We start from the raw sequence: 10,066 nt of genomic DNA on the forward strand, positions 1-10,066 counted from the left end.
CCTTGGCTTCTCACCTCCAAACGTTTGCTTTTGCTAATCTCTCAGGTTGGAATGCTCTTTCCAGTTATTTCTGCCAGTCAGGATCCTATCCAGCCCTTCCAAGACTAGCTAAAATGCCACTTCCATGCCACTAAATGCAGTCTCAGGTTTTTCCCTAGTCGAATGTTTTTTATTCCCTTTTAACGTCAGTAACATTTGGTATTTTTCTTATGATACATTTGTGATCATAGTGTAGTTACTTGTGCACAAATCCAGCTCCCTTATTAGAATATAAATCTCACAGGATTTATTCTTGACTGCATCTAACAATAGTTTTGCATATAATAAATGTGCATTATCTGTGGACTAAAGAAACCCATCCAATCATTTTCCAAAACTTGTTATAAATCAACACGATAATTTCTACTACATTGCAACTTCTGTTAACTCTTATCCTTGTAGTCTTACCATCTTCCTCCCCAAAATAATAATCTTTACCTTCAATCTTCTCTTACTTTCCTCTAAACATAACCTGTCATATATTAATCTTTTTCTTCTTTTAGAATCATACTTTCTATCCAATAACACCTTTCCTTCACCATCTGCTTATCTTCCACTTTATTCCCAGTCTTCTAACATCCATAATGCTAGATCTTATATCCTTTAAACAGATTTTTCTCTTATTTTCTCTTCAACTAGACTTCCTCAATTATTTCGATTCATGTACATATATATTTGGCAGCCCCATTAAATCCTTTGTAGAAAAAGACTGATTATGAACAAATAAATTTGAACAGGACACATACTAAATTATCTCAGATACTTTCTCATTCATTCATTTACTGAACAAGCATGTGTCTACTAGACATATGCCCTCAATTCTCTATTCTATTCTGTAATTCAAAAAGCAGCTATGAAAAAAGCATGCAGGAAAATGCCAGAATAACAGAGCCAAATTGACTCATGCTCTTCACTCACAGAGATCAAGTAATTTGTGGAGTACAGGCTCAAAAAAAGGAAAAACTAAAAGTTACAGTAGACATAGATGGAAACAGACTCCCCCCGACTTGTTTCAGAGGGCTCAAAATCTACCCAGCAAAGATGAATTTGAAAAAGAACAAACCAGTAGGAGTAGCTAAAATGAAATAGGCACAAAGCATTCAGACAAAAATAGATCAGGACTCTAGGTTCATTCTAGGGCTGCAAGAGAAATTTGGAACGATTTAGTTCCTCTCCTGAGGTCCCTATGGCAAATATCTATCTAAAGTATGGTATGCTGAAATCCTTTCGCCAAGCCTTAGCCAATATTCATTTCTCTGTTTTCTGAACTCCTAAAGCACATACTGTCTGTAAAACTCATTTGGAAACTTAATCATAAACTATCTTGTTCACAGTAATGAAACTATTGACATACCCAGAATTTATTTATTGTCAGAATCAATGTGGTCCTCTTTAAAATATCTGCCTTAGAAGGCTACCACTTACTAATTTATTCACTCCATTCACCCAAACATCTGATGCACTTAACCAACATTCATCTAGTGCCTCACTATCTACATGTGAACTGTCACCAACATTCAAAATAGTTCCAACTTCCTCTTTGGGAATGTTTTCCAAAGTCAGTTAATAAGTCAACCAAAAAAATCATTCCCATTTCTGTGACTAAGTGAGTTTAAACCAAAACTATTCTTTATCCAGTCTACTTGATATCAACAGATTCTTAACCTTTTTTAAAAATAAAATCTTTCAAATTAAAAAGATCTGTCACCGATGAGACTATTCAGAATGACATTATGCCCTGTATTATTTGTAACTGTGCCAACCCGGAGGGATTATTAACTCCTAGAAGATAGAGACCATGTTTTACTCACTTTTATAGGCTCCCTCCTCCAACAGCACACAGTAGGTACTCAGTAAATAGGTAAATTACATAGAATGTTCTAGAGGCTCAGAAGATAATTCAGAAAAGGTGTTCGAAAAAAAGTTCTGATCACTACTCCAAAAATGACTGTCAATATACAAAAATTCTCGTCAAAGGTATACTTGATATTTGTTTTTTTAAAAATCAATTTTCTGAAATCTTACACTGTTACTGAATTAATTCAAAACTGTCTTTCTCCCCCTAAAAGAATGTAAATATTATAAATTCCCAGAGGGAAGAAACTTCATCTAACACTTTTTCATTATCTTAAAAATATATTAAATCCAATCAGATTCTTAAAACAACTAAAATCTCTGAACAGTCACTTAGGCCTAAAATAAGAAAACTCAAATTATATCAGCTCCCCAGCTGCAGACCAGACTTACTCAAATTAAACTAGCCTCAGCTTAGAAGAGAACCTTTGGTCCCAGGCCTTTAATGGTTTTTCAGGATTGTTAGTTCCATTCTAATCCATTCTGTTTTTTTCCCTTAAATCTAAAGGCCTTCTCCAGTTGAGTATCCCTTTTGTCCTTCACATTCTCAAACACACACACACACACACACACACACAATTTTGTCTGTAATACCCATACAGTGCTCAGCAATTTCACACATTCCCACTATTATCACTAAAGCAGTGAACACTGCTTTCTATCAGTCATTCAACAGGTATTTATTAAGCACTTAAGAATCAAACTTTTGAGTGAGATTAAAGAAAGTCTCAGATCTAGAGCAGGTTACAATCTAGCCACCATTTGCAAAGCGAAGCAAGAATAATTCCCGAAGACAACATTTAGCAATATATAATCTATATGTGAATGCTGTTTTTATTCAAAGTAAGGAAGATGTCAAAGGGTGGGGTTACTTAAACAAGATTTCCTAAAACGAGAGCAAGATCTTTCTCTCAATCTCAGTCACACTGACTTGGTGCACCTCATACACAATTCCAAAAACCAGTATTTTATGAATTAAAAAGGTGTGAGCCTCATACCTTTTTCCACCATATTACCAACATATTTGTGGCTTAAATATGCTAATTTCCTTAAAACCGAAACAAATCCGTCTCACCACTGCAATTTAAATCTCTTTCGCACCAACTATATCCAAATGTCCTCAGAATTCTTTACCTTTTCTGCAGCCTCCCACAAAATTATCACCACCTTCATCATACCCTGTCCTTCATCCTCCTTCCCCTTATCACATTTCCCCATCCCTCCCTGAAACATATATCCACACTAATCCATTCCTTCCTGAAAAACATAAGAATTGCCATAGAAGCCTGGAAAGAATTAAGGGTCATTTTAATCCATTCCCAGATTCCCCACACTAAAACTCTCCAGACCACTGTCCAAGAATACTGAACAACTGACCTGGTAACTAATTCCAAGATGAACAACTATCACTGCCAAGCAACTCCTCCTCATCTCTACCTAGCAACTCTTATGCTGCAAAGATGTTGTTTCCTACAATCTAGTCTTTCTTACATAGGTTCATCCATCAAACTTTCCTTTATCATCTCACCCAATATTTCCATTCTAATTTTAAAAGCTCTTTATTTAAGTATATTATTTAAAGATATAAAGACATCAAATCAAAAAGCGAAAACTGTAACTATCAAAGGTTGGACAGGAGAAGCGGAAAGGAGATAATTAATGTCAGTGACATGAGTCCTTTTCATTCATACTAAGTCTCGACTCCTTCATAATGTCATTCTGATCAATCAAGAAATAGTAAATACATGCATATTATTTGTGGACCTGGAGAAGAGCATGATAAGAACAACAAAAATTAATGCTTAGAAGCAGTAGACTCTGGAAAGTGGAACTGCAACTGAACAGGTGAGACGGGGCTACTGCTTTTCATTATTAGCTCTCTCAGTACAATTTTAGTTTTTAAATTATGTACATGTGTTATTTCATATAATTTAAAAGGGAAGAAAAGCAATAATGACATACTATATTTAAGTCCATAAACTTACAGAAATTTAAAAAAACTGATAATAACAGTGCCTGTGAGGAGAAGGAAAACAGACCCTCTCATAACTGTGATGACAATAAAAGTGGGCACGTCGTACTATGCGATGTACTGAAGCATCCTACAGTAATATATAATGTACTGACATAGAAAGTTTTCCAACTTTTGAAAAATAATTCCGGATTATTTCTATAAAAAAAAATTTTAATAAAAGCCTCTCTTCGCTCCAATGCTAAATTATCATCCTCCTTTAGATATCTGCTAAATGAATGACAGAATTTTTCCACCCCTTCCCAAATTTCTTTCCATCTTTCCCATTAATCTCTCCACTCTCTACTTCCATAAAAAGATTTTTCATATTACCCTCTCCTCAGCTGAATTAATATTACAATGTAATGTGTATGCAGGGGGAATAAAATATTAAGAGCACGTTCCTAGCCCAGAGTTCCCTCTTGGAAAGCTGGTCTGGTGTGAACTCAGCAAATCCAACAGGCCTTGGTTCATTTCCCAATATAAAAATGCTAATACTCTCTCCAACCCGGATCTAGAATCATCCAGCCTCTTCAGATTCCCCTAGACAATTACCGACCTTGCAACCTAAGACCAAAACAGATATTCTAGATCCTTCATTCTGCTAACCCACACTTTGTAGGCTGATGCATTTTCTTCAATATTGCCATGCCTCAGTGAGAGTATACATTCAGCAACTGTGAACGGCAAAAGGTCTCCCACCAACCCCAGAGTTATGGAACCAATCCAGTCAATCAGACTAATTTGAACTACAAATGGAACCTCCAAAGAAGGACCACCATGCATGGAATGCCCCTTACCATTAACTATAACCCTGTGTACTGTACCCCAGGCTGAATAACATGGCACCAGTTCTCCTGGACCATTAAAGCTGGGCAGTGAAAAAGAAAACCAAGTCAAGTAATTTCCATTCCAGCATTTGGCAGAATAGTGTTCATCCAACCCCTAGTAAGTGGTAATACATCAAATTTGCTAAAATCTAAACTCCATGACCTAGAGAATAGCTGTGGGCCAGGTGTTTTGTTAAAATCTGTTTCAGAGATTCTCCCATTCACTGGTGCTGTTCTAAAAAGTCTCAGACCAAACTACACAGTGAAGCCTAATTCTCAGCGACCCCAAACACTACCGGGACCCACACTTACCAGATGTCATGTACAGAAGAGCCCGAACAGTTTCGGAACTAGGCCATCCTGGCCCATCTAGAATAACTCTTTAGTCCTTGGGCCAACATTTATTAACTCTACCACATCTGTCTATTCTATCATGCATTCTCTTCATATTCTCTAGTATTTAACACTCCCTCTTGCTTCAAACGCTATCCTTTCTATTCACTGAAACTCCTTATATCCATTCTTCCCTTTCTTAAGAAACGCTTCAGTTCCTTCCACAACGAAATACCTAATATCTATCTACACAATGAACACCCCTCTCACCTCTAGAATCCAAGACTCCTCTGCAGCCACTCCCCGGCATTCCTCCTCCAATTCCATCCGACATTCTCCCCTCTCACCCCCTTTCCCGGCCTCTCTCCTTGTCCGCGCTCCCACTAGGTTTCCTGCAAGGATTCCCTTTTCTCCAACCCCTGCCCTTCCCTGCCCTTCCCTGCTTCCAAAGAACACACTCAGGCAGCAACAGCGACTGAGGCCTGCGGTGCATAAAGCACTGCACCAGGCAAGGTGGACAGAGACCTGGTGTCTCCCTAGCCTTTTCACACCTACACAGAGCACCTTCTGACCTCCCCAGGCAAACATCCCACCTCCTTCCCTACCCCTGACACCCTTCTCGGGCCTCGGAGGCCGCCTGCTCACCTCCGCCACCCCCGTCATTATCCTTTCTCAACCCCCCAACCCACCATCCGCGCCCGCTTCCTCCCGTCCCCCAGCTCTGGCAGCTGCTGGGATTGGTCTCGGGCCTCGGTCCCTTTACACCTGCAGCCTGCGGCGCACCTCCTGGGTCAAGTTGCATTCAGGCAAGTGCTCCCCCTCTCCCCTTCTGCCCTCCCCGGGCTCCTGCTCCAGGCCTGCCAGGCCGAGCTCTTTACCGCGGGCGGGCGCCGAGTCGCGCGGTCACCGACAGCAGACGGCGGCGGCCCCAACCTTCCTGGGGGCCTTGAGGAGGGGGGAAGGGGGGAGGGGGAAGAACTTTTGCTGTGGCAGCTTCGGCAACAGCTCCCACCCCTGCGCCCTCCCCCTCCTCCTCCTCCTCCTCCTCTTCCTCCTTCTCTTCCTCCTCCCAGGGCAGTAGAGACGCAGACATGCCGCGGCTAGAGTGCCGCCGCGGTCGCCGCCGCTGCCGGCGCGGTGCATTGTGGGAAGCCCCGCACACGGGAAGCGCTCCGCGGCGCTGGCCCTCCCCGGCCTCGGGACGCAGCTGGCAAGACCCAGCGTGGCTTCGATTCCGGCGCCTGCGTGTCATCAGCACAGCGTGGCCGGGAAAGCTGGCCCCGAGCTGAGGGCCTGGGAGGATAGCAGTTTGAAAAAGATCGGAACTTTCTTGGATTCGGGGTCCGCCTTCAGCCTTCTTTAGTGCCTAGCGCCTGAGAAGTGGAGGATTGGAGGGTCGTGTGTGTTTCAGGCCCGGGGATAAGCAGGGGGCGGGGACCTGGGTGAAAGGTTATCTGCTAGAATTTCTTGGCTTTTTCGTTTGTCCTCTCCTACCTCACCCTCTCCCCAGCTACCTCAAGTCGTTCGGCCTCTACCACCCCAAATGCCACCTTTTCCTGAAGCGGCAACCCTGCGGCCTTGAAACTAGCAAACCCTGTTAGTGTCTGCAAACTGAGATGCAGAATGTGAGCGCTGAGGAAGATCAAGAGATCCGGCACTGGACCCGGTTGCGCAAGGTCTTACCTGTCATTTTCCGCTTACTTCACCTGCGGCCCAAACCTTCTCGGTCTGTATGTCAAAGACTTGGTAATGATCTGTGTAAAGCTAGAATTGCACAATTATGTCCCATCCCTTGGAGGCCCTTTAAGTGACCTTAGCCAAATTGTGACCTCCTTACTCGTGCCTTTATTCAACTAACGTTTATTAGGCACCCTGAGGTGCTTGTGCATACTGGATGGTTGACAGTTACTCATCTTTATGTCCCCACCCTCACAAGGTCAGCCATGTGACAGAAAAGATGTTCAGTGAATATTGAGTGGTTATGAGCATCAGAAGCTTAACCATGAGACGAAACACCTTCATTACTATCTCTTCATGATAGTCTGAAGATTTAGAGTGTCTCTGCAGTACTTAAACATAACCTCTTAGGGAAGAGGAAACAGGCGTTAAAATACCTCTAACCATTTCTCGACTTCTTCCCTTGTCCACACCACACCCACCTTCACACCCCTTGCCAACTAAATGCTCATCTGAATAGTGCTTTTTGGCAAAATTCCAAACTCGCATTATGCACTTGTGATGGCACTGAATTAATGTCTGCAAAGTTAATGTTTCCCCAGGCATTAACCTTAGTAAACCCTGATGCCTGTTTAGAAATAGCTGAGGACCAGAGGTTCAGCTTAATTTAGATACAGGTAGCTAAGAATTGCAAGGGTAAGCCACAGCTCCACAATCAACTCTCCATGTGCTTTCTCCATTAAAAAAATATAAATTTTAATAAGATGACAGTGCATATTCCGAATGCTAATTGCAACAAAACAGTTACAAGCTAGAGCAAGAGCATTATCTGGAGGACAGTCTTCCGGCAACTTCTAGTATCTGCAATGGCATCAAATTCAGATGTTAAAATAAAAAATACCTCTGGCAGCAAAGAAGCAGACTCTGAATATTAGGTAATAGGAAAACTAATAACTGAAGAGGATTGAAGTCCTAGAGGTTACACTCAATGGGCTAAGATTGATTGGTTTGCCATTAGGAATAGATCTAGTTCTCTGCTCAGTACTGTAACTAAGAAACAAGAGAAACAACTGTTTAATATGAGCAGACTAAAGAGCACCATAGAGGTAGTGACAGCAGAAGTGGTGATGGGGAGCAAGTTTAAGCCTTCAGTAGCTTAAACCTCTACAAATGTTTCTCTGCCCTTGTTCACCTTTCCATGCTCCTATTGCTTTCCTCTTCAAACATCAGCCTTAGGCATTCAGCCTATTTTCCTTTTTTTTTTTTTAAATTTTATCCTGAAATAATGTTAGACTCACAAAAAGTTGCAAAAATAGTACAAAGTCCCATACGCCCTTCACCCGGCTTCCCCCAATGGTGACATCTCATAAAGTTTTATTAAGACATTAAAACCAGAAAATTGACATTGGTATATTACCATCAAATAGATTACAAAACTTAATTTTAATTTACCATTTTTTAAAAAGCTGCATTCACGTGTGTGTATGCAATTTTATTCCATGTGTAGATTCATGTGACCACTACAGCCAAGACACAGAACTAGTCCATCACGGCAAAAAACTTCTTCATGCTACCCTTTTATATTCACAAAACCACCTCCCATCCCATGCCCCCTACTCCAATCCTGTCTTCTAGTAACCACTAATCTATTTTCTATCTCTATAGTTTTGTCATTTCAAGAATGTTATATGAATGGAATCATACAGCATATAACCTTCTGAGATTGATATTTTTACCTAAACATAATGCTATCGAGTACCATCCAGGTTGTTGCAGGTATCAAGCATTCTGTTTATCACTGAGCAGTATGCCATTGGATGGATATACCAGGGTTTGTTCATCCATTCCCCAGGCAAGGTACATTGAGGTTGTTTCCAATTTTTTTTGCTATTCCAAATAAAACTGCTATGAGCATTTTTGTACAGGCATACCTCAGAGATAGTATGAGTTAGTGTCGGAGCCAGCTGACGGTGACTCCCCACAAGTTAGGTTCCAGACCACCACAATAAAGCAAGTTGTAATCTTTTTGCTAATAGAGGGTCTTGCCTTCAATTTGTGAAAAATACAACATCTGTGAAGTGCAAAAAAAAAAAACCAAAGTATGCCTGTACAGGATTTTGTGTCAACTTAAGTTTTCATTTCTCTGGGATAAATGGCTAAGAATATGATCGATGGGTTGTATGGTAAATGCATATTTAAGAAACTGCCAAACTATTTTCCAGACTATCATTTTACATTCCCACCAACAATGTATATGAGATAGAGTTTCTCTCCATCCTCACCAGCACTTGGTATTTTTACTTATTTTTTATTTTAGCTATTTTAATAGGTATGTAGTGATATCTCATTGTGGTTCTTTTTGAAAAGAGGGGAAAGAATGCATGCTGTCTCTACTACTTTCCTTGGTGTGCTTTTAAACAAGCTCACAGGCCCCTCTTGTTGAAAGATTTTATTACGTATCGCCATAGAGAAACACAGTTCTCCTGGTTAAGTTATAAAACAGAAGTTTTAAAGTTTCTTGAAATAGTAAGTTTATATACCTTACATCTTTTTTTGACACTCTTCTTGAGATCACTCCAGGAAACATTTGTTAAGTGGGCCTAGAAGTTTTTTTTTCAGGGGAGGGGAGCTGATATACATTAAACTAAGCTGCTCAGGATACAGTCTACAGGTGGCAAACTTAAGTGCCCAATAAGCCAAGCAGGTAACATGAATAGGTAAAGGAGGCCAGATGTAAAGACAATGGTCAGTGAAAGGGACTGTGAAGAGCCAGAGAATTCAAGCCAGCCTAAAGGGCACGGCCTTTCCTCAGAGCCAGCCAATGATTTCCAAGTGAGAATGTGAAGATTAGGAAATAAAGAGAAATTAGACATCCAAATTATTGGGCGAGCTATCCCCAATGTTAATGTTGGCAACTAATTCCATTTCTTTAAAACAGGAAAGCATGTCAGACAAAACCTGTCTGTGGGTCAGATTCAGCCTACAGCCACCCCACCTTATCTGCTGTGCCCTAACCCGTAGAAGGCTGGCACCACTGCTCTGACTTGTGGGATTGTCAGGGCCTTCCAGAGCCTCTTTTCTCTCTTCTGTCTCTGGCATGGGTTCTTTCCAATCTTGGTCCTCAGGCTTCTTAAGGATAGGAATGTACTTCCATCTCTTGTCCCCAAAGACTTCAGGTCTTCAGAACCTTCTGTAATAACCTTCTTTCAGGTGTCCTGGAACTCTCAAGCTCAGGAGTATGTGTAAGTACTATTTTCTCTATCCGCGTGGTTGCCTGCAGCATGAGCCATTTGTCAAGGCTGATTTTACCTTAATGAGAAAC

At 41.1% G+C, this 10,066-nt stretch overlaps 1 protein-coding gene across 6 annotated transcripts in view; it reads right to left on the reverse strand.

Moving 5' to 3' along the window:
• The window catches only part of ZNF148 (zinc finger protein 148), a 107,992-nt gene extending 101,808 nt beyond the window's left edge, over nucleotides 1–6,184 (reverse strand). For 2 of the 6 annotated variants that reach the window (XM_039843245.1, XM_039843243.1), the window contains exon 1: nucleotides 5,946–6,112. The gene's annotated coding sequence lies outside the window, so the exon portion shown is untranslated. Of the gene's footprint in view, nucleotides 1–5,046; nucleotides 5,563–5,945 lie in introns of those variants that run through there. The other 4 variants (XM_039843244.1, XM_039843241.1, XM_039843246.1 and 1 more) reach the window with 4 other exon arrangements.
• Nucleotides 6,185–10,066: the final 3,882 nt, after the last annotated feature.

This window comes from Pteropus medius, unplaced genomic scaffold (genome assembly GCF_902729225.1).
Source record: "Pteropus medius unplaced genomic scaffold, Ma_sr-lr_union100, whole genome shotgun sequence".
NCBI lineage: Eukaryota > Metazoa > Chordata > Mammalia > Chiroptera > Pteropodidae > Pteropus > Pteropus medius.